This window comes from Lithobates pipiens, unplaced genomic scaffold (assembly GCF_037356315.1).
Source record: "Lithobates pipiens isolate NorthernLeopardFrog02 unplaced genomic scaffold, aLitPip1_a1.2 Scaffold_22, whole genome shotgun sequence".
Lineage (NCBI taxonomy): Eukaryota > Metazoa > Chordata > Amphibia > Anura > Ranidae > Lithobates > Lithobates pipiens.
In genome coordinates, this window is record NW_027507784.1 from 135,494,876 (window position 1) to 135,517,720 (window position 22,845).

A 22,845-nucleotide genomic window follows, 5' to 3' on the forward strand; every position below is an offset into this window, starting at 1 on the left:
GGCTCTGTATAGATAAGCCCCAGAGCCTAGGAACTAAGTGTAGGGGCCGCATGACTGGGGGGAGGCTGTTGTTAGTGCAACAGGAGGCTGGGTGTAGGAAGAGGAGTTGTGGGCTGAGAGACTAAGCGGCAGTCTTACAGTTCATTTAACTTATGGAGGCGGCGGGGCTTGAGCAGTCAGAACAGCAGGAAGAGAGGTAACACGCAGGACAGTTTTTCTGTGTTGCCTCTCCATGGAGAACTTGGACAGGATTTTAGCGCAGCGCAGCTCCGCTCCGCGACCATGGTCCACGGGCCCGAGTGGTTTGCTGCTCAGATGGCTGAACTACTGCCAGAGTCTGGGGGCATTAGGTCAGGTCCGCCATCCCCTCACCCCCTCCCCCTTCCACATGGAGGTCACGGCCTCCGGCACGCTTTAGTCCAAACACAAAGCCTAGGCTGAGCCAGCGTGCTGGAAGCCTGAACCTGGACCCTCCACCGCCCCAGGCCAAGCGCCATACCCCGGCCGCAGGGGGTGGGAGGAATCCCCATCATAGACATGATCAGGCCAGGAAAGAGGAGTCTCCATCCCCATCCAGGCACGCAGGGACAGTGGAGCAAGGACATGCAGCGGCACTGCCTACGTGGGGCAGCCTGGCAAGAGAGATATGCCGGAACTGGCGCAGGCCACCATCTCAGGGCAGCCGCGGTCATCGTGGGCAGGAAGCAGAGGTCCAGTGGTGGAGGACGGCGGCAAACAAGTGGCAGCTGCTGGCAAGCAGAGGGCACTGCGGGGGAGGTCGGTGGCAGAAAGCTGGGGCAAGAGGAGGGCCACTGAGGTGTATCCAGCGTGGGAGTGCCTGGCCCCTGCAGCTTCTACAGCATCCCCTGCTGTGCAGGAAGACCAGTGATCTGAAGGTGAACTGACCGGTTCTGACTCGGATGCGCCAGGAATGGCAGCGGGCCTGTCTGGGCCTCTACAGGGATCTGGAGTGGCAGCTGGTCAGTCGGTTTCTCCTGGGCAGCCTGGTAATTCCTCTTCTGCTTCTTCTCCTTTAACTACACCTGGGGATGATGGAGGTAGGCGGTAAGGTCTTGCTGCAGCAAATAATGGTGACTTTGTTGGCAGGTTGCAGAGATCTGGTAAGTAGGAGTAGCTTTTCGGCACCGGCAGTGGCATGGGTGGTCAGGGGGGATGGGTGACCAGCTACCTCCCCCTCGCCTGCTGCTCCTTCAACAGACTTGGTGGGTTATCAGCCCCCCCGGTAGGCATAGGGGTGGGTGTGACTCCCCTGGTGGTGTCTGGGCCTTTGCAGATGAGTTTGGGGGTGGGTTCCACCCCCCCATACAGCAGTCTCGGATGCAAGTTAGGGGGCGGGTTCTGCTCCCCCAGAAGTGCCGGTACCTCCAAGGTGGGCTTGGGAGGGTCGGTGCATGCAGATGGGTTTCGGCTGGTGGACAAGGCCCGTTGTGAGGTGTATGTTTGTTATGAGGGCTCGCTAGCGCTCACTTGAAAGCGGAGGTAAGGGAAAGGATCTGGAAGGGTGACTACGTGGGGATCTTTTCGCTGCTGCCACTAGAGAACTTTAATTTGGATAAAGGAAAGCCGGACGAGAGCAAAAAGAAGAGGAGGAAAATCGGCAGTATCGTCTTACTCCACGGAAACTGGATGCAAGCATTCAATATCCTAGCTAGCGTTATTGGGGAAAAGGCGCCAGAACATTGTTCTACCCTGTTTTGTTGTCTTGATTCTATTATTGAGGCCAAAAGGGTGTATGGGGGGGTAGCTTGGCTGCACTACAATGAGCAATTCCGGCAAAGGAAGGCAGTGAGACCAACTTTGCGTTGGGACCACAAGGACATTGGTTTGTGGTTGAAGCTCATGGCACAAGCCAGAGTCGTGCCGTAGCCCTTTCATGGGGGGGGCCGGGGTACCCAAGCCTCATCACCATCGGCCAGTAAGTGCAAGAGGTTCTGTTGGCAGTTCAAGGAGGGCACTTGCAAGTTTGGAAGGTTATGTTTTTTTAAACAAGAATGATCAGGATGTGGGGGTGCACATCCCCTGTAAAAATGCTTCAAAAAAGGGAAAAAAACAGGCAATGCTGGAAAAAGGGAAGACACCGGTGAAAGTGGAAAAAATGGCCCCGTACCTAAGTAGGTATCATGATAGGGAGGCGGTGAGGATGTTGTGGTTGGACGTTTCCCGATTCCCAGTGATTGGCTGAAATCCCCCTTTTGCAGCCAACCTGCGGTCAGTGTATGATAATCCGGATGTGGTTTCTGGTAAACTGGAAGAAAGTAGCATTGGTCAGGATGGCAGGCCCATTTGGGGTACCGCCATTGGGGGACTTAGTGGTATCACCATTGGGGGTGGTACCCAAGCGTAAACCAAATCAGTTCCAGCTCATTCATCACCTCTCCTACCTCTCCTACCCAAAAGAAGGCTCGGTGAATGATGCAATCGATCCGGTGCTGTGCTCAGTGTCTTATGCCTCCTTTAATGAGGTAGTACAGTGGGTACCGCGGTTTGGTAGGGGAGCACTTATGACAAAGACTGACATCGAGTCTGCCTTTCACCTGTTGCATATAACATCCGGATAGCGTCTGGTTACTGGGTTGTTGTTGGGAGGGAGAATTTTTTGTGGATAGATGCCTCCCTATGGGGTGCGCCATATCCTGTTCTTATTTTGAAGTGTTTAGTTCTTTTTTAGAATGGGTGGTCAGGGATATGTCGGGCCTTCATTCAGTTTTACACAATTTGGATGATTTTTTAGTGATTGGCTATCCAGCATGTTTTTCAGGTTTTTGGTGTACCGTTGGCCCAGGACAAGACGGAAGGTCCAGTGCCAGTGTTGAAGTTTCTGGGTATCGTGATTGATACCGAGCGTATGGAGTGCTGGCTTCCTGTAGATAAGCTGGATGATCTTAAGGCGTCAGTGGCAGCAGTAGCTTGACGCTTAAAACATACAATTGTGGAAATTACAGTCCCTACTGGGAAAACTTAATTTTGCGTGCCGCATTATGCCAATAGGAAGGGTGTTCTGCCGGCGGCTGGCAGCCACCATGGCTGGGGTTAAAGTCCTGCATCACTTTGTTTGTTTTGGTTGGGATCACAGGGAGAATCTAGAGGTTTGGAAATGTTTTTTGGAGCAATATAATGGGAGGTCATTTTGGCTTGGGCCGGTGGTACAGGCGCAAGGATTGGAACTGTTCACGGATGCTGCAGGGTCCATGGGATTTGCAGCATTCTTTAAGGGGAGGTGGTGTGCCGAGCAGTGGCCGGAGACATTGTCAAATAAGGAACTTGATGTTGTTTGAATTGTTCCCTATTGTGTTGGCAGTGGAGCTCTGGGGGGCGGAGTTCAGGGACTGGAGGGTTCATTTTCATTGTGATAACTTAGGGGTGGTTCAAGCAATCGACTCACTGACTGTGTCCTCTTTGCCGGTGGTGAGGTTGTTACTCCATTTGGTGTTGCGATGTCTTATTTTGACCATTGTTATCTGTGTTGTGCATATACCGGGTGTTGAGAATGAAGTGGCTGATGCACTCTCTCGTTTGCAGTGGGACAGATTCCATCAGTTAGCTCCGGAGGCAGAACAGATTGGGGTTCCGCGTTCTGGTTGTTTATGGGACCTTGTGATAGTACCGTGGTGGCGTTGGTCTGGAGGTCGGTAGCGGAATCCACTTGGAGGTTGTACGAGTGGGTCTGGCGTGAGTGGTACAAGTTGGTGAGTCGCATTGGGGGTTGTTCTGGATCTGGCTGCGCTACTTTATTTTCTTGGTGGGAATTGCGAGGAGGGAGTGTCAGTGGCATCTTTGAACAGCAAGATGGCTGGCTTGGCTTTTATGTTCAAATTGGGAGGTTTAGAAGACATGACTAAGAATTTCATTGTACGAAAGGTGCTATGGGGTTATAGGAAGGGCAGGGCGAAACCTGATTCTATGCAGCCAGTGTCATTGGGTATGTTAGAGGTTTTAACGGCAGTATTACCACGAGTGTGTTTTTCTTCCTTTGAAGTCCACTTGTTCAAGACGGCATTTGTAATGGATTTTTTTGGGGCATTGAGGCTGGGCAAATTGGTCAGCCCATCTAAGTCTGTGGCTGGGGGGTTAGGTGTCTCGGATGTGGCAATGGGGGTTGATTCGGTGATGTTGCTCACCCGCAAGTCAAAGACAGATCTGTTAGGAAAAGGTACCGGGTAATACGGTTTTAAGGCCTTCTGGGGTGGGTCCTTTCTTGATTCATGAAGAGGGGTTGCCACTGTCCAGGTACCAATTCATGACAGTGTTCAAGAAATGTTTGAAGGTGGAGGGGGTCGTGGTGACAGATTATTCGTCCCATTCATTTCCCATTGGGGCAGCGACAGGAGCATCGCGCTGGGGTTTGAGCAATCAAATTCTGCAGTGTATGGGGTGCTGGGAGTCTAATTGGTTCAGGTTATATGTTCGCCCTCACCTCCTGTAGGGGGGGAGCTTGGCCCTTTGTTGTTGTGTTTTATGTTGCTGTCTGTGGAATGTCTTTCCGGGGTACGTGCATGAAGGATATGTGGTGCCTGCTCCCTGGGTATATGTCTCCTTTCTTTCTTTTACAGGCCCAGTGTGTTTGATGTGGATCCTGGGCCATTCTTATGTGAATTGGGGGGAAAAAGATGCATTGATCAGGCTGGAGGGAAGGCAGTTGGATTTTTCCCAGGCAGAGGCTATGATTCGAGGGATAGGGATCCCAGGGATGCTGTGGTCCAGGGTATTGCCAGAAATCCAGCATTATGCTCGTCTGCATAGGCCACCAGATGTGCTCCTGCTACATGTTGGGGGCAATGACCTGTGCCTAAGGGCCTCTAGAAAGCTCATCAGAGATATAAATCAGGGATATAAAATGGGACTTCCTACATCTCCGGGTGTTTTTCCTGGACACGGTAATTGTCTTGCCATACATCTTTGGACGGGTGGCTTGGCAGGGGGCACAGTCAGTGGAACATGTAAAAGCCAGGATAAAAACTAATAAAGTGGTAGCAAAGTTTGTAGTCCACAATGGGGGGCTGGTGGTGCGCCATTGCGAGTTAGAAAAAGACGCTGGCCTTTATCTGAGGGGAGACGGGGTTCATCTTTGCGCAGTAGGAATAGACATGTGGTTTCTGGGGCTCCAGGATGGATTACAATGGCCTTATGGCTGTGGCGGGTCGCCCACGCGTGAAGGGTCACTGGCTGTGGCAGTGAAAGTCAGAATGATGGTGGTAAATATGCATAATATCTCTCTCTCTCTCTCTCTCTCTCTCTCTCTCTCTCTCTCTCTCTCTCTCTCTCTCTCTCTATATATATATATATATATATATATATATATATATATATATATATATATATATATATATGGTGTGGTAAGGGTTGGGACCTATCTTGGTATGGGGACCTTCCCTATATGGTAAGATGGACTGTCGGTCATTGAGCTGAAGGTGCAAGAAGGTGTTAAGCATTTATAGTTATTTTATATAATGTTGTGTTTGGATTTAATAAAGGGGCCTTTGGTGGCCATTTAATCCGCACAGTGTGTCGTGTTTCATTGGTAAGGTAAGAATAATTATGGTGGTTGGTTAGTAGTGGGGGGTTGTCAGGTTAAGGCAACTAACGTATCAGCCTTACACCAGTCAAGACAAATACCCCTTCAAGACATGACTAATGCCACGTACACACGATCGGAATTCCAGCCAGAAAAAGACCGATGAGAGCTTTTCATCGGAAAATGAGACCGTGTGTATGCTCCATTGGAATTTAGCTGTCCGAATTTCCGTCAGCGAAAAATTGATAGCATGTTCTCGATTTCCCAGACGGAAAAACTTTCTATCGGAAATTCCGATTGTGTGTATGCAATTGCGACATGCCAAAAATCACGCACGTTCAGATTCAACTACGAGATGGAAGCTATTGGCTACTGGCTATTGAACTTCCCTTTTCTAGTCCTATCGTACGTGTTGTACGTCACCGCATTATAAATGATCGGAATTTGGTGTGACTGTGTGTAGGCAAGACAGCTTGAGCGGAATTCCATCGAAATTCCGTCTGGAAAACCATCAGAGCATTTTCTGACGAGAATTCCGATTGTGTGTACACAGCATAAGGGATTGATGTTTTAAATAAGACATCACCAAGTAACGTTACATTTGTTTTTTACATTACAAAGTACAATTATTCAAAGTGTTGCTGATGGGTTTCATCTATTTTAACAAGTCTGTAATGTTTACTAACTTAAGAAATTTTATTATTGCTTGGATACCTTATTACCTATCGTGCTTAGTCTACATGTCTTCATTCCTTCCGTTTTCCACTTCCCCACACCCTCAACAGTACAGACTAAATAAATGAAATATAAGCTTCATGGCTTTAAACAAAGCACACCATGGTTCTGTTTTTACTGTGAAATCCATTTTCTTTTTTTCCCCCTGTTTTTTTATTCACTGTAAATTTGTTCTTTGGCTGGACTCCTGTTCTGTCCTGGACCGAGGTAAAAACTGAGCTCTCCTGGGAGATTAACACCAGGTCACCGACCAATGGCAAAACTGCATTTTTAATGTACCAGTCTTACTTGGTTTTATGATGCAACTTGCAGTTCATAAATCTTGGTGAAATAATGTTGTGTTTAGGACGCCATAATCTGGATGCCAATTTGGGCTGGTACAAGTAAAGCCAAAAATGTCTGGAACTTAATGAAAGTTATAGAGAGAGAGAAAGAAAGAGATTGAAAGAGAACTTGTGAGAGAGAAAGTGAGGGCGAGCTTGGCAAAGGAAAGAGAGGGACTGTTTTTTTTAGTGTTGAGTAAATCCAAACAGTGGAGAACTCAGAAGACCTGCTGTGCAACTACAACCCCGAGAATGAATGAAAGGCAGCTTCTTGTCATGTTTCTGGGAGGATAATCACAACACATATTTCAGTCAGGTTCGCCCTGTTTTCAGAAAGTTCATATATTTATAGCATTCCAGGTTCAGTGTGCAGCATTTATTCTGCAAGCCTGCAACAAAAAAATACACCTATACTTTTTATGAGGTGCCATAGGTATAATGCACACATATATAATGCATACAGTATGTGAGATAGAAGCCTTAAAGACATAGTTTACCCATAGCAAAAAACTGCCAATGCAGATAAGGAACATCTGTAGACAGAAACAACCTGTGCAGCTTTGACAAAAGTTGAATAAAGCCCTTGCAATAGGTGTAGTCAATTAACCACTTGCGCCTGCCCTATAGGCAATTGACGGTGGCAAAGTGGTTTCATAATCCTGATCAGACGTCATATGACGTGATCAGGATTATGAGCCGCTGCGCGCCCCCGGGGGGTGCGCATCGCGGCGATCGTTGTTGCGGGGTGTCAGTCTGACACCCTGCAACTACGATCTCGGTAAAGAGTCTCCGACAGAGACTCTTTACCACGTGATCAGCCGTGTCCAAACACGGCGAATCACAGTGTAAATAGGAAGAGCCGGTGATCGGCTTTTCCTCACTCGCGTCTGTCAGAGAGCCGATCGGCTGCTCCTCTGACAGGGGGATCTGTGCTGATCGATTATCAGCACAGCCCCCCCGAGGATGCCCACACTGGACCACCAGGGACGCCACCAGACCACCAGGGATGCCCAGCAAAAGGTAATCCTCCCTAGACCACCAGGGATGCCAGCCAGCACAATGGATGCCAATCAGTGCCCATAATGGATGCCAATCAGTGCCCACAATGGGCATCACTGATTGGCATGCATTATTGTTTGGCACTGATTGGCATCCATTAGTACAGTATAACACCAATGCCGCCTATGAGTGCCCACCTGTGCTGCCTATCAGTGCCCACCTGTGCTGCCTATCAGTGCCCACCTGTGCCGCCTATCAGTGCCCACCTGTGCCGCCTATTAGTGCCCACCTGTGCCGCCTATCAGTGCCCACCCATGCCCATCTGTGCCGCCTATCCATGCCCATCTGTGCCGCCTATCCATGTCCATCTGTGCCGCCTATCCATGCCCATCTGTGCCGCCCTTCCATGCCAATCCGTGCCAGCTATCAGTGCCAATTTGTGCCACCTATCAGTGTCCATCCGTGTCGCCCTTCCGTGTCGCCCATCCGTGCCGCCTATCAGTGCCGCCTATCAGTGTCCATCAATGCCACCTCATCAGTGCCACTTCATTGGTGCCACATCATTGGTGCCCATCAGTGCCGCCTTATCAGTGCCCATCAGTGTAGCCCCATCAGTGCCCATCAGTGAAAGAGAAAACTTACTTATTTACAAAGTTTTAAAAATGAAACAAAAAAAACATATTTTTTTTCAAAATTTCCGATATTTTTTTATTTGTAGCGCAAAAAATAAAAACCGTAGAGGTGATCAAATACCACCATGTGCCATGTCCGAGAAATTGTCATTCAAAGTGCGACAGCGCTGAAAGCTCAAAATTGGTCTGGGCAGGAAGGTGTTTAAGTGCCCTGTATTGAAGTGGTTAATGTACCTCATGAAGCCTGACTGAAAAGCTTCTAGGATGTTTCTAATGATGTTGCTAAGAAAAGCCTAGGGTTACTTCTCATCTTCACCATTACAGGTGTAAGCTCTTTCTTTGAAACACCTCACATGTACTTTCTTTCCCCTGATGCAGAAGCTCTGAGCTCAGCATTTGAGAGCTCGCTCCTGTAATGGGGAAGGTAAGCAGTAATGCTAGTAACACTACGCTTCTCTTAGTAACATCCTTAGCAGCATTCCAGAAGTTTCCCAGTCAGGATTCATGAGGTATGTAAATAGCTTATACGTATAACAAGGGCATTATTTAACTTTAGTTAAAGCTGCATATCTTGTTTTTAACCAATTTAGTACTGCGCTATAGCCAAAAGATGGCTACAGTGCAGTAATATAGTTCTGGGAGTGCATCCATAGATGTCCTCCGAGAACCTTGCCCCCTGCACGCCTCTTGCGGGACATCAAGCATGCTCTGTGTCCTTCAGCAGATCACAAATTGATGTAAATGGTCAATCACAGCGCTCCTTTACCATGTGATCAGCTGTGTCCAATCACAGCTGATCACATGTAAACAGATTTGCCAGTTTTCAGCAGTCCTGTTCTCATGTGCTGTGTCTTTGTGAGGAAAGGAATGCTGATAACCTGTCAGTACACTGCTTACACTGATAATCAGGGCACTGATCATGAGTGTCCTGAATATCAGTGCTGCCTATCAGTGCCCATCAGTGCTGTCTATCAGTGACCCCTCATCTGTGCAGCCTTATCAGTGCCTATCAGTGCTGCCTTATTAGTGTCCATCAGTGCAGCCTCATCAGTGCCTATCAGTAAAGAAGAAAAATTACTTATTTTCCAAATTGTATAACAGAAACTAAGAAAAACAGTTTAGTTTATTTAGAAAAAAATAAATAAAATAAATAAAAAACCCAGCAGTGATTACCGGTAAATACCACCAAAATAAAAAATATTTGTGTGAAACAAATGATAAAAATGTCTTATGTTAGAGTGCTGCATGATCGCGCAATTGTTATTCAATGTGCAACAGCACTGAAAGCTGAATATTGGCCTGGGCACTGATATTAAAGTGGTTAATCTATAGACCTCCCTTATCTGCTTAAGAAGCTTTTTGCTAAAGGTAAACTTGCCCTAATCTTTCATCAAAGGAATTCATCTCTTCATCTCAACCTTATTTTTGGCAGATAAAATGTGTCATGCCTGCATATCTGGAGAAGGTGAGCCAAGATGTTTGTAGAGACACTTTACAGCTCTTTGTTTTTGTATGGCTTTTTTGGTGGTGGGGGTGATGGGGGGTACTGGAACCCTTAGCACAAATTATGTGCACAATGGCCCAAAACTCTGTAACGTAAAGGAGATTTAATAGTGACAGCATACACTTTCATTTTATAACATCAGCATTGTCATATAATAGTTATTTTTGACTATCAAATATGACCTTACTTGAATCTCCTTTCATGTTGTGAGTGCTGCCTGTCTGCCAGTAAGCTCTTTCCACAACTTCCTGGATTCTCTACATGCTTTGCAGCTTCTCCTCTGCTGTTTACTTTCAACATCTAAGGCCCTCATATTCCATGGTACCTTGCTGCCTGCAATCTGTGATTGTGGTACTGACTCTGAAATGTGTGACACAAGAGTGACTACCCACAAGGCATATTGAATACAAGTGACAGTATTCACTGAAGTAGATCTTAAAAAAAATAAGTTTACAAATGTTAAATCCATTTGAATTAGTATGAGTAGACTAGAAATAGTTGAAACACAGGTGTCTGTTTTTGAAACTGTGAACAGCAGTGATCCTGAGGATTGCCAGCAAACACAGTGATAATTGCAGGAGAAGGTGATTGAACATGATCTCTGCATACTTTTTTCCTAAATCAGCTTGATGGCATTGGTAAAGACACTTGCTGGCTCAGCCTTTTTGCTGTGGCTGTGGGATGGGGCACCTAGATTTGAGCCAAGGACCTCCTGATCTATAGTTGTGTGCTCTGCCACTGAGCCATAACCCCTTGCTTTGATCTTGGTGTTTGAATTTTTTTATTTTTTTTGCTAAACCAGCTTGACAGCATTGGTAAAGACAATCGCTGGCACGACTTTTTGGGGGCACCTGGATTTAAAGCCGAGGACCTCTAGATCTGCAGTCGAATGCTTTACCACTGAGCCATAACCCCCTTGCCTTGTCCTCAGTGTTTGAATTATTTTTTGCTAAACTGGCTCAATGGCAACGGTAAAGACACTTGCCAGCTCTCCCTTTTTCGGCGCGACTGCTGGCTAAACGCTGAGGGGGGGAACCGGCTTTGAACCAAGGACCTCTTGATCTGCAGTCAAATGCTCTACCACTGAGCTATACCCCCCTTGCCTTGTCCTCAGTGTTTGAATTTATTTATTTATTTATTTTTATTTTTTTGCTAAACCGGCTGAATTTATATATTTATTTATTGTTTTGCTAAACCGGCTCGACGGCATCGGTAAAAACACTCGCCGGCTCTCCCTTTTTCTGCGCGACTGCAGGCAAAATGCTGAGGGGGCAAAATGCTGAGGAGGCACTTGGATTTCAACCGAGGACCTCGTGATCTGCAGTAGAATGCTCTGCCACTGAGCTATACCACCCTTGCCTTGCCCTCAGTGTTTGAATTTATTTATTTATTTTGCTAAACAGTCTCAACAGCATCGGTAAAGACACTCGCCGGCTTTCCCTTTTTTCGGAGCGACTGCGGGCAATATGCTGAGGAGGCACCCGGATTTGAACCGAGGACCTCCCGATCTGCAGTGAAATGCTCTGCCACTGAGATATACCGGCTTGACTGCATCAGTAAAGACACTTGCCGGCTCTCTCTTTTTTGGCGCGACTGCGGGCAAAATTCTGAGGAGGCACCTGGATTTGAACCGAGGACCTCTTGATCTGCAGTTGAATGCTCTGCCACTGAGCTAGACCCCCTTGCCTTGTCCTCACTATTTGAATTTTTTTTTTGTTAAACCGGCTTGACGGCATCGGTAAAGACACTTGCCGGCTCTCACTTTTTCGGTGCGACTGCGGGCAGGGTGCTGGGGGGGGCAACTGGATTTGAACCGAGGACCTCTCAATCTGCAGTCGAATGCTCTGCCACTGAGATATACCCCCCTTGCCTTGACCTCAGTCTTTGAATTTTTTTATTTTTTTGCTAAACCGGCTCGACGGCATCGGTAAAGACAGTCGCCGGCTCTCCCTTTTTTGGCGCGACTGCGAGCAAAATGCTGAGGGGGCACCCGGATTTGAACCGAGAACCTCTACGATCTGCAGTCGAATGCTCTGCCACTGAGTTATACCCACCTTGACTTGTCCTCGGTGTTTGAATTTATTTATTTATTTATTTTGTTGTGCTAAACCGGCTCGACGGCATCGGTAAAGACACTTGCCGGCTCTCCCTTTTTCGGCGCGACTGCGGGCAAAACGCTGAGGGGGCACCCGGATTTGAACCGAGGACCTCTCGATCTGCAGTCGAATGCTCTGCCACTGAGCTATACCCCCCTTGCCTTGACCTCAGTCTTTGAATTTTTTTATTTTTTTGCTAAACCGGCTCGACGGCATCGGTAAAGACAGTCGCCGGCTCTCCCTTTTTTGGCGCGACTGCGAGCAAAATGCTGAGGGGGCACCCGGATTTGAACCGAGAACCTCTACGATCTGCAGTCGAATGCTCTGCCACTGAGTTATACCCACCTTGACTTGTCCTCGGTGTTTGAATTTATTTATTTATTTATTTTGTTGTGCTAAACCGGCTCGACGGCATCGGTAAAGACACTTGCCGGCTCTCCCTTTTTCGGCGCGACTGCGGGCAAAACGCTGAGGGGGCACCCGGATTTGAACGGAGGACCTCTCGATCTGCAGTCGAATGCTCTGCCAATGAGCTATACCCCCCTTGCCTTGTCCTTGGTGTTTGAATTTATATTTTTTTTTTGTGCTAAACCGGCTCGACGGCATCGGTAAGGACACTCGCCGGCTCTCCCTTTTTCGGCGCGACTGCGGGCAAAACGCTGAGGGGGCACCCGGATTTCAACCGAGGACCTCTCGATATGCAGTCGAATGCTCTGCCACTGAGCTATACCCCCCTTGCCTTGTCCTCGGTGTTTGAATTTTTTTTTTTGTGCTAAACCGGCTCGACGGCATCGGTAAAGACACTCACCGGCTCTCGATTTTTCGGCGCGACTGTGGGAGAGACGCTGAGGGGGCACACGGATTTGAACCGAGGACCTCTCGATCTGCAGTCGAATGCTCTGCCACTAAGCTATACCCCCCTTGCCTTGTCCTTGGTGTTTGAATTTTTTTTTTTTGTGCTAAACCGGCTCAACGGCATCGGTAAAGACACTCGCCGGCTCTCCCTTTTTCGTCACGACTGCGGGCAAAACGCTGAGGGGGCTCCCGGATTTGAACCGAGGACCTCTTGATCTGCAGTCGAATGCTCTGCCACTGAGCTATACCCCCCTTACCTTGTCCTCGGTGTTTGATTTTTTTTTTTTTTTTTTTGTGCTAAACCGGCTCGACGGCATCGGTAAGGACACTCGCCGGCTCTCCCTTTTTCGGCGCGACTGCGGGCAAAGCGCTGAGGGTGCACCCGGATTTGAACCGAGGACCTCTTGATCTGCAGTCGAATGCTCTGCCACTGAGCTATACCCCCCTTACCTTGTCCTCCGTGTTTGAATTTTTAATTTTTTTTATTTTGTGCTAAACCGGCTCGACGGCATCGGTAAGGACACTCGCCGGCTCTCCCTTTTTCGGCGCGTCTGCGGGCAAAACGCTGAAGGGGCACCCGGATTTGAACCGAGGACCTCTCGATCTGCCGTCGAATGCTCTGCCACTGAGCTATACCCCCCTTGCCTTGTCCTTGGTGTTTGAATTTTTTTTTTTTTTTTTTTTGTGCTAAACCGGCTCGACGGCATCGGTAAGGACACTCGCCGGCTCTCCCTTTTTCGTCACGACTGCGGGCAAAACGCTGAGGGGGCACCCGGATTTGAACCGAGGACCTCTCGATCTGCAGTCGAATGCTCTGCCACTGAGCTATACCCCTCTTGCCTTGTCTTTGGTGTTTGAATTTTTTTTTTTTTTTGTGCTAAACCGGCTCGACGGCATCGGTAAGGACACTCGCCGGCTCTCCCTTTTTCGGCGCGGCTGCGAGCAAAACGCTGAGGGGGCACCCGGATTTGAACCGAGAACCTCTCGATCTGCAGTCGAATGCTCTGCCACTGAGCTATACCCCTCCTTGCCTTGTCCTCGGTGTTTGAATTTTTTTTTTTTTTCTGCTAAATCGGCTCGACGGCATCGGTAAAGACACTCGCCGGCTCTCCCTTTTTCGGCGCGGCTGCGGGCAAAACGCTGAGGGGGGCACCCGGATTTGAACCGAGAACCTCTCGATCTGCAGTCGAATGCTCTGCCACTGAGCTATACCCCTCCTTGCCTTGTCCTCGGTGTTTAAATTTTTTTTTTTTTTTGTGCTAAACCGGCTCGACGGCATCGGTAAGGACACTCGCCGGCTCTCCCTTTTTCGGCGCGACTGTGGGCAAAACGCTGAGGGGGCACCTGGATTTGAACCGAGGACCTCTTGATATGCAGTCGAATGCTCTGCCACTGAGCTATACCCCCCTTGCCTTGTCCTTGGTGTTTGAATTTTTTTTTTTTTTTTTTTTTTGTGCTAAAACGGCTTGACGGCATCGGTAAGGACACTCGCCGGCTCTCCCTTTTTCGGCGCGACTGCGGGCAAAGCGCTGAGGGTGCACCCGGATTTGAACCGAGGACCTCTTGATCTGCAGTCGAATGCTCTGCCACTGAGCTATACCCCTCTTGCCTTGTCTTTGGTGTTTGAATTTATTTTTTTTTTTGTGCTAAACCGGCTCGACGGCATCGGTAAGGACACTCGCCGGCTCTCCCTTTTTCGGCGCGACTGCGGGCAAACCGCTGAGGGGGCACCCTGATTTGAACCGAGAACCTCTCGATCTGCAGTCGAATGCTCTGCCACTGAGCTATACCCCTCCTTGCCTTGTCCTCGGTGTTTGAATTTTTTTTTTTTTTTTTGTGCTAAACCGGCTCGACGGCATCGGTAAGGACACTCGCCGGCTCTCCCTTTTTCGTCACGACTGCGGGCAAAACGCTGAGGGGGCACCCGGATTTGAACCGAGGACCTCTCGATCTGCAGTCGAATGCTCTGCCACTGAGCTATACCCCTCTTGCCTTGTCTTTGGTGTTTGAATTTTTATTTTTTTTTGTGCTAAACCGGCTCGACGGCATCGGTAAGGACACTCGCCGGCTCTCCCTTTTTCGGCGCGACTGCGGGCAAACCGCTGAGGGGGCACCCTGATTTGAACCGAGAACCTCTCGATCTGCAGTCGAATGCTCTGCCACTGAGCTATACCCCTCCTTGCCTTGTCCTCGGTGTTTGAATTTTTTTTTTTTTTTTTGTGCTAAACCGGCTCGACGGCATCGGTAAAGACACTCGCCGGCTCTCCCTTTTTCGGCGCGGCTGCGGGCAAAACGCTGAGGGGGCACCCGGATTTGAACCGAGAACCTCTCGATCTGCAGTCGAATGCTCTGCCACTGAGCTATACCCCCCTTGCCTTGTCCTCGGTGTTTGAATTTTTTTTTTTTTTTTTTTTGTGCTAAACCGGCTCGACGGCATCGGTAAAGACACTCGCCGGCTCTCCCTTTTTCGGCGCGACTGCGGGCAAAACGCTGAGGGGGCACCCGGATTTGAACCGAGGACCTCTCGATCTGCAGTCGAATGCTCTGCCACTGAGCTATACCCCCCTTGCCTTGTCCTCGGTGTTTGAATTTTTTTTTTTTTTTTTTTTTTGTGCTAAACCGGCTCGACGGCATCGGTAAAGACACTCGCCGGCTCTCCCTTTTTCGGCGCGACTGCGGGCAAAATGCTGAGGGAGCACCCGGATTTGAACCGAGGACCTCTCGATTTGCAGTCGAATGCTCTGCCACTGAGCTATACCCCCCTTGCCTTGTCCTCGGTGTTTGAATTTTTTTTTTTTTTGTGCTAAACCGGCTCGACGGCATCGGTAAAGACACTCGCCGGCTCTCCCTTTTTCGGCGCGACTGCGGGCAAAACGCTGAGGGGGCACCCGGATTTGAACCGAGGACCTCTCGATCTGCAGTCGAATGCTCTGCCACTGAGCTATACCCCCCTTGCCTTGTCCTCGGTGTTTGAATATTTTTTTTTTTTTTTTGTGCTAAACCGGCTCGACGGCATCGGTAAAGACACTCGCCGGCTCTCCCTTTTTCGGCGCGACTGCGTGCAAAATGCTGAGGGGGCACCCGGATTTGAACCGAGGACCTCTCGATCTGCAGTCGAATGCTCTGCCACTGAGCTATACCCCCCTTGCCTTGTCCTCGGTGTTTGAATATTTTTTTTTTTTTTTTTTTTGTGCTAAACCGGCTCGACGGCATCGGTAAAGACACTCGCCGGCTCTCCCTTTTTCGGCGCGACTGCGGACAAAACGCTGAGGGGGCACCCGGATTTGAACCGAGGACCTCTCGATCTGCAGTCGAATGCTCTGCCACTGAGCTATACCCCTCCTTGACTTGTCCTCGGTGTTTAAATTTTTTTTTTTTTTTTTTTTTGTGCTAAACCGGCTCGACGGCATCGGTAAAGACACTCGCCGGCTCTCCCTTTTTCGGCGCGACTGCGGGCAAAACGCTGAGGGGGCACCCGGATTTGAACCGAGGACCTCTCGATCTGCAGTCGAATGCTCTGCCACTGAGCTATACCCCTCCTTGCCTTGTCCTCGGTGTTTGAATTATTTTTATTTTTTTTTGTGCTAAACCGGCTCGACGGCATCGGTAAGGACACTCGCCGGCTCTCCCTTTTTCGGCGCAACTGCGGGCAAAACGCTGAGGGGGCACCCGGATTTGAACCGAGGACCTCTCGATCTGCAGTCGAATGCTCTGCCACTGAGCTATACCCCCCTTACCTTGTCCTCCGTGTTTGAATTTTTATTTTTTTTAATTTTGTGCTAAACCGGCTCGACGGCATCGGTAAGGACACTCGCCGGCTCTCCCTTTTTCGGCGCGTCTGCGGGCAAAACGCTGAAGGGGCACCCGGATTTGAACCGAGGACCTCTCGATCTGCCGTCGAATGCTCTGCCACTGAGCTATACCCCCCTTGCCTTGTCCTTGGTGTTTGAATTTTTATTTATTTTTTTTTGTGCTAAACCGGCTCGACGGCATCGGTAAGGACACTCGCCGGCTCTCCCTTTTTCGTCACGACTGCGGGTAAAATGCTGAGGGGGCTCCCGGATTTGAACCGAGGACCTCTCGATCTGCAGTCGAATGCTCTGCCACTGAGCTATACCCCTCTTGCCTTGTCCTTGGTGTTTGAATTTTTTATTTTATTTTTGTGCTAAACCGGCTCGACGGCATCGGTAAGGACACTCGCCGACTCTCCCTTTTTCGGCGCGACTGCGGGCAAAACGCTGAGGGGGCACCCGGATTTGAACCGAGAACCTCTCGATCTGCAGTCGAATGCTCTGCCACTGAGCTATACCCCTCCTTGCCTTGTCCTCGGTGTTTGAATTTTTTTTTTTTTGTGCTAAACCGGCTCGACGGCATCGGTAAAGACACTCGCCGGCTCTCCCTTTTTCGGCGCGGCTGCGGGCAAAATGCTGAGGGGGCACCCGGATTTGAACCGAGAACCTCTCGATTTGCAGTCGAATGCTCTGCCACTGAGCTATACCCCCCTTGCCTTGTCCTCGGTGTTTGAATTTTTTTTTTTTTTGTGCTAAACCGGCTCGACGGCATCGGTAAAGACACTCGCCGGCTCTCCCTTTTTCGGCGCGACTGCGGGCAAAACGCGGAGGGGGCACCCGGATTTGAACCGAGGACCTCTCGATCTGCAGTCGAATGCTCTGCCACTGAGCTATACCCCCCTTGCCTTGTCCTCGGTGTTTGAATATTTTTTTTTTTTTTTTGTGCTAAACCGGCTCGACGGCATCGGTAAAGACACTCGCCGGCTCTCCCTTTTTCGGCGCGACTGCGTGCAAAATGCTGAGGGGGCACCCGGATTTGAACCGAGGACCTCTCGATCTGCAGTCGAATGCTCTGCCACTGAGCTATACCCCCCTTGCCTTGTCCTCGGTGTTTGAATATTTTTTTTTTTTTTTTTTGTGCTAAACCGGCTCGACGGCATCGGTAAAGACACTCGCCGGCTCTCCCTTTTTCGGCGCGACTGCGGACAAAACGCTGAGGGGGCACCCGGATTTGAACCGAGGACCTCTCGATCTGCAGTCGAATGCTCTGCCACTGAGCTATACCCCTCCTTGACTTGTCCTCGGTGTTTAAATTTTTTTTTTTTTGTGCTAAACCGGCTCGACGGCATCGGTAAAGACACTCGCCGGCTCTCCCTTTTTCGGCGCGACTGCGGGCAAAACGCTGAGGGGGCACCCGGATTTGAACCGAGGACCTCTCGATCTGCAGTCGAATGCTCTGCCACTGAGCTATACCCCTCCTTGCCTTGTCCTCGGTGTTTGAATTATTTTTATTTTTTTTTTGTGCTAAACCGGCTCGACGGCATCGGTAAGGACACTCGCCGGCTCTCCCTTTTTCGGCGCAACTGCGGGCAAAATGCTGAGGGGGCACCCGGATTTGAACCGAGGACCTCTCGATCTGCAGTCGAATGCTCTGCCACTGAGCTATACCCCCCTTACCTTGTCCTCCGTGTTTGAATTTTTATTTTTTTTAATTTTGTGCTAAACCGGCTCGACGGCATCGGTAAGGACACTCGCCGGCTCTCCCTTTTTCGGCGCGTCTGCGGGCAAAACGCTGAAGGGGCACCCGGATTTGAACCGAGGACCTCTCGATCTGCCGTCGAATGCTCTGCCACTGAGCTATACCCCCCTTGCCTTGTCCTTGGTGTTTGAATTTTTATTTATTTTTTTTTGTGCTAAACCGGCTCGACGGCATCGGTAAGGACACTCGCCGGCTCTCCCTTTTTCGTCACGACTGCGGGCAAAATGCTGAGGGGGCTCCCGGATTTGAACCGAGGACCTCTCGATCTGCAGTCGAATGCTCTGCCACTGAGCTATACCCCTCTTGCCTTGTCCTTGGTGTTTGAATTTTTTATTTTATTTTTGTGCTAAACCGGCTCGACGGCATCGGTAAGGACACTCGCCGACTCTCCCTTTTTCGGCGCGACTGCGGGCAAAACGCTGAGGGGGCACCCGGATTTGAACCGAGAACCTCTCGATCTGCAGTCGAATGCTCTGCCACTGAGCTATACCCCTCCTTGCCTTGTCCTCGGTGTTTGAATTTTTTTTTTTTTTTTTGTGCTAAACCGGCTCGACGGCATCGGTAAAGACACTCGCCGGCTCTCCCTTTTTCGGCGCGGCTGCGGGCAAAATGCTGAGGGGGCACCCGGATTTGAACCGAGAACCTCTCGATCTGCAGTCGAATGCTCTGCCACTGAGCTATACCCCTCCTTGCCTTGTCCTCGGTGTTTGAATGTTCAGTTTTTTTTTTTTTTTTTGTGCTAAATAGGCTCGACGGCATCGGTAAAGACACTCGCCGGCTCTCCCTTTTTCGGCGCGACTGCGGGCAAATCGCTGAGGGGGCACCCGAATTTGAACCGAGGACCTCTCGATCTGCAGTCGAATGCTCTGCCACTGAGCTATACCCCTCCTTGCCTTGTCCTCGGTGTTTAAATTTTTGTTTTGTTTTTTGTGCTAAACCGGCTCGACGGCATCGGTAAGGACACTCGCCGGCTCTCCCTTTTTCGGCGCGACTGTGGGCAAAACGCTGAGGGGGCACCTGGATTTGAACCGAGGACCTCTTGATATGCAGTCGAATGCTCTGCCACTGAGCTATACCCCCCTTGCCTTGTCCTTGGTGTTTGAATTTTTTTTTTATTTTTTTTGTGCTAAACCGGCTCGACGGCATCGGTAAAGACACTCGCCGGCTCTCCCTTTATCGGCTCGACTGCGGGCAAAATGCTGAGGGGGCACCCGGATTTGAACCGAGGACCTCTCGATCTGCAGTCGAATGCTCTGCCACTGAGCTATACCCCCCTTGCCTTGTCCTCAGTGTTTGAAATTTTTTTTTTTTGCTAAACCGGCTTGACGGCATCGGTAAAGACACTCGCCGGCTCTCCCTTTTTCGGCGCGACTGCGGGCAAAACGCTGAGGGGGCACCCGGATTTGAACCGAGGACCTCTCGATCTGCAGTCGAATGCTCTGCCACTGAGCTATACCCCCCTTGCCTTGTCCTCGGTGTTTGAATTTATTTTATTTTTTTTTTTGTGCTAAACCGGCTCGACGGCATCGGTAAAGACACTCGCCGGCTCTCCCTTTTTCGGCGCGACTGCGGGCAAAACGCTGAGGGGGCACCCGGATTTGAACCGAGGACCTCTCGATCTGCAGTCGAATGCTCTGCCACTGAGCTATACCCCCCTTGCCTTGTCCTCGGTGTTTGAATTTTTTTTTTTTTTTTTTTGTGCTAAACCGGCTCGACGGCATCGGTAAAGACACTCGCCGGCTCTCCCTTTTTCGGCGCGACTGCGGGCAAAACGCTGAGGGGGCACCCGGATTTGAACCGAGGACCTCTCGATCTGCAGTCGAATGCTCTGCCACTGAGCTATACCCCCCTTGCCTTGCCCTCGGTGTTTGAATTTTTTTTTTTTTTTTTGTGCTAAACCGGCTCGACGGCATCGGTAAAGACACTCGCCGGCTCTCCCTTTTTCGGCGCGACTGCGGGCAAAACGCTGAGGGGGCACCCGGATTTGAACCGAGCACCTCTCGATCTGCAGTCGAATGCTCTACCACTGAGCTATACCCCCCTTGCCTTGCCCTTGGTGTTTGAATTTATTTTTATTTTTTTGTGCTAAACCGGCTCGACGGCATCGGTAAAGACACTCGCCGGCTCTCCCTTTTTCGGCGCGACTGCGGGCAAAACGCTGAGGGGGCACCCGGATTTGAACCGAGGACCTCTCGATCTGCAGTCGAATGCTCTGCCACTGAGCTATACCCCCCTTGCCTTGCCCTCGGTGTTTGAATTTTTTTTTTTTTTTTGTGCTAAACCGGCTCGACGGCATCGGTAAAGACACTCGCCGGCTCTCCCTTTTTCGGCGCGACTGTGGGCAAAACGCTGAGGGGGCACCCGGATTTGAACCGAGGACCTCTCGATCTGCAGTCGAATGCTCTGCCACTGAGCTATACCCCCCTTGCCTTGCCCTCGGTGTTTGAATTTTTTTATTTTTTTTATTTTTTTTGTGCTAAACCGGCTCGACGGCATCGGTAAAGACACTCGCCGGCTCTCCCTTTTTCGGCGCGACTGCGGGCAAAACGCTGACGGGGCACCCGGATTTGAACCGAGGACCTCTCGATCTGCAGTCGAATGCTCTGCCACTGAGCTATACCCCCCTTGCCTTGCCCTTGGTGTTTGAATTTTTTTTTTTTTTTTTGTGCTAAACCGGCTCGACGGCATCGGTAAAGACACTCGCCGGCTCTCCCTTTTTCGGCGCGACTGCGGGCAAAACGCTGAGGTGGCACCCGGATTTGAACCGAGCACCTCTCGATCTGCAGTCGAATGCTCTACCACTGAGCTATACCCCCCTTGCCTTGTCCTTGGTGTTTGAATTTTTTATTTTTTTTTTGTGCTAAACCGGCTCGACGGCATCGGTAAGGACACTCGCCGACTCTCCCTTTTTCGGCGCGACTGCGGGCAAAACGCTGAGGGGGCACCCGGATTTGAACCGAGAACCTCTCGATCTGCAGTCGAATGCTCTGCCACTGAGCTATACCCCTCCTTGCCTTGTCCTCGGTGTTTGAATTTTTTTTTTTTTTTTTGTGCTAAACCGGCTCGACGGCATCGGTAAAGACACTCGCCGGCTCTCCCTTTTTCGGCGCGGCTGCGGGCAAAATGCTGAGGGGGCACCCGGATTTGAACCGAGAACCTCTCGATCTGCAGTCGAATGCTCTGCCACTGAGCTATACCCCTCCTTGCCTTGTCCTCGGTGTTTGAATTTTCAGTTTTTTTTTTTTTTTTTGTGCTAAATAGGCTCGACGGCATCGGTAAAGACACTCGCCGGCTCTCCCTTTTTCGGCGCGACTGCGGGCAAATCGCTGAGGGGGCACCCGAATTTGAACCGAGGACCTCTCGATCTGCAGTCGAATGCTCTGCCACTGAGCTATACCCCTCCTTGCCTTGTCCTCGGTGTTTAAATTTTTGTTTTGTTTTTTGTGCTAAACCGGCTCGACGGCATCGGTAAGGACACTCGCCGGCTCTCCCTTTTTCGGCGCGACTGTGGGCAAAACGCTGAGGGGGCACCTGGATTTGAACCGAGGACCTCTTGATATGCAGTCGAATGCTCTGCCACTGAGCTATACCCCCCTTGCCTTGTCCTTGGTGTTTGAATTTTTTTTTTATTTTTTTGTGCTAAACCGGCTCGACGGCATCGGTAAAGACACTCGCCGGCTCTCCCTTTATCGGCTCGACTGCGGGCAAAATGCTGAGGGGGGCACCCGGATTTGAACCGAGGACCTCTCGATCTGCAGTCGAATGCTCTGCCACTGAGCTATACCCCCCTTTCCTTGTCCTCAGTGTTTGAAATTTTTTTTTTTGTGCTAAACCGGCTTGACGGCATCGGTAAAGACACTCGCCGGCTCTCCCTTTTTCGGCGCGACTGCGGGCAAAACGCTGAGGGGGGCACCCGGATTTGAACCGAGGACCTCTCGATCTGCAGTCGAATGCTCTGCCACTGAGCTATACCCCCCTTGCCTTGTCCTCGGTGTTTGAATTTTTTTTTTTTTTTTTTTTTTTTTGTGCTAAACCGGCTCGACGGCATCGGTAAAGACACTCGCCGGCTCTCCCTTTTTCGGCGCGACTGCGGGCAAAACGCTGAGGGGGCACCCGGATTTGAACCGAGGACCTCTCGATCTGCAGTCGAATGCTCTGCCACTGAGCTATACCCCCCTTGCCTTGCCCTCGGTGTTTGAATTTTTTTTTTTTTTTTTTTGTGCTAAACCGGCTCGACGGCATCGGTAAAGACACTCGCCGGCTCTCCCTTTTTCGGCGCGACTGCGGGCAAAACGCTGAGGGGGCACCCGGATTTGAACCGAGCACCTCTCGATCTGCAGTCGAATGCTCTACCACTGAGCTATACCCCCCTTGCCTTGCCCTTGGTGTTTGAATTTATTTATTTTTTTTTGTGCTAAACCGGCTCGACGGCATCGGTAAAGACACTCGCCGGCTCTCCCTTTTTCGGCGCGACTGCGGGCAAAACGCTGAGGGGGCACCCGGATTTGAACCGAGGACCTCTCGATCTGCAGTCGAATGCTCTGCCACTGAGCTATACCCCCCTTGCCTTGCCCTCGGTGTTTGAATTTTTTTTTTTTTTTTGTGCTAAACCGGCTCG

General features: G+C 50.1%; 16 non-coding genes across 16 annotated transcripts; all 16 read right to left on the minus strand.

Annotated features, from left to right (window-relative positions):
• Positions 1-11,906: 11,906 nt before the first annotated feature.
• Positions 11,907-11,978, minus strand: TRNAC-GCA (transfer RNA cysteine (anticodon GCA)). Its single transcript has one exon. It is a non-coding gene; the product is annotated as a tRNA-Cys (tRNA).
• Positions 11,979-15,170: 3,192 nt separating this feature from the next.
• On the minus strand, positions 15,171-15,242 carry TRNAC-GCA (transfer RNA cysteine (anticodon GCA)). Its single transcript has one exon. It is a non-coding gene; the product is annotated as a tRNA-Cys (tRNA).
• A 314-nt stretch (positions 15,243-15,556) lies between these two features.
• TRNAC-GCA (transfer RNA cysteine (anticodon GCA)) lies at positions 15,557-15,628 on the minus strand. Its single transcript has one exon. It is a non-coding gene; the product is annotated as a tRNA-Cys (tRNA).
• A 121-nt stretch (positions 15,629-15,749) lies between these two features.
• On the minus strand, positions 15,750-15,821 carry TRNAC-GCA (transfer RNA cysteine (anticodon GCA)). Its single transcript has one exon. It is a non-coding gene; the product is annotated as a tRNA-Cys (tRNA).
• A 516-nt stretch (positions 15,822-16,337) lies between these two features.
• On the minus strand, positions 16,338-16,409 carry TRNAC-GCA (transfer RNA cysteine (anticodon GCA)). Its single transcript has one exon. It is a non-coding gene; the product is annotated as a tRNA-Cys (tRNA).
• An 887-nt stretch (positions 16,410-17,296) lies between these two features.
• TRNAC-GCA (transfer RNA cysteine (anticodon GCA)) lies at positions 17,297-17,368 on the minus strand. Its single transcript has one exon. It is a non-coding gene; the product is annotated as a tRNA-Cys (tRNA).
• Positions 17,369-17,489: 121 nt separating this feature from the next.
• Positions 17,490-17,561, minus strand: TRNAC-GCA (transfer RNA cysteine (anticodon GCA)). The gene has a single exon. It is a non-coding gene; the product is annotated as a tRNA-Cys (tRNA).
• Positions 17,562-18,068: 507 nt separating this feature from the next.
• Positions 18,069-18,140, minus strand: TRNAC-GCA (transfer RNA cysteine (anticodon GCA)). The gene has a single exon. It is a non-coding gene; the product is annotated as a tRNA-Cys (tRNA).
• Positions 18,141-19,429: 1,289 nt separating this feature from the next.
• TRNAC-GCA (transfer RNA cysteine (anticodon GCA)) lies at positions 19,430-19,501 on the minus strand. The gene has a single exon. It is a non-coding gene; the product is annotated as a tRNA-Cys (tRNA).
• A 114-nt stretch (positions 19,502-19,615) lies between these two features.
• Positions 19,616-19,687, minus strand: TRNAC-GCA (transfer RNA cysteine (anticodon GCA)). The gene has a single exon. It is a non-coding gene; the product is annotated as a tRNA-Cys (tRNA).
• A 123-nt stretch (positions 19,688-19,810) lies between these two features.
• On the minus strand, positions 19,811-19,882 carry TRNAC-GCA (transfer RNA cysteine (anticodon GCA)). The gene has a single exon. It is a non-coding gene; the product is annotated as a tRNA-Cys (tRNA).
• A 122-nt stretch (positions 19,883-20,004) lies between these two features.
• On the minus strand, positions 20,005-20,076 carry TRNAC-GCA (transfer RNA cysteine (anticodon GCA)). The gene has a single exon. It is a non-coding gene; the product is annotated as a tRNA-Cys (tRNA).
• Positions 20,077-20,388: 312 nt separating this feature from the next.
• On the minus strand, positions 20,389-20,460 carry TRNAC-GCA (transfer RNA cysteine (anticodon GCA)). The gene has a single exon. It is a non-coding gene; the product is annotated as a tRNA-Cys (tRNA).
• Positions 20,461-20,579: 119 nt separating this feature from the next.
• TRNAC-GCA (transfer RNA cysteine (anticodon GCA)) lies at positions 20,580-20,651 on the minus strand. Its single transcript has one exon. It is a non-coding gene; the product is annotated as a tRNA-Cys (tRNA).
• A 1,680-nt stretch (positions 20,652-22,331) lies between these two features.
• TRNAC-GCA (transfer RNA cysteine (anticodon GCA)) lies at positions 22,332-22,403 on the minus strand. Its single transcript has one exon. It is a non-coding gene; the product is annotated as a tRNA-Cys (tRNA).
• A 314-nt stretch (positions 22,404-22,717) lies between these two features.
• Positions 22,718-22,789, minus strand: TRNAC-GCA (transfer RNA cysteine (anticodon GCA)). Its single transcript has one exon. It is a non-coding gene; the product is annotated as a tRNA-Cys (tRNA).
• Positions 22,790-22,845: the final 56 nt, after the last annotated feature.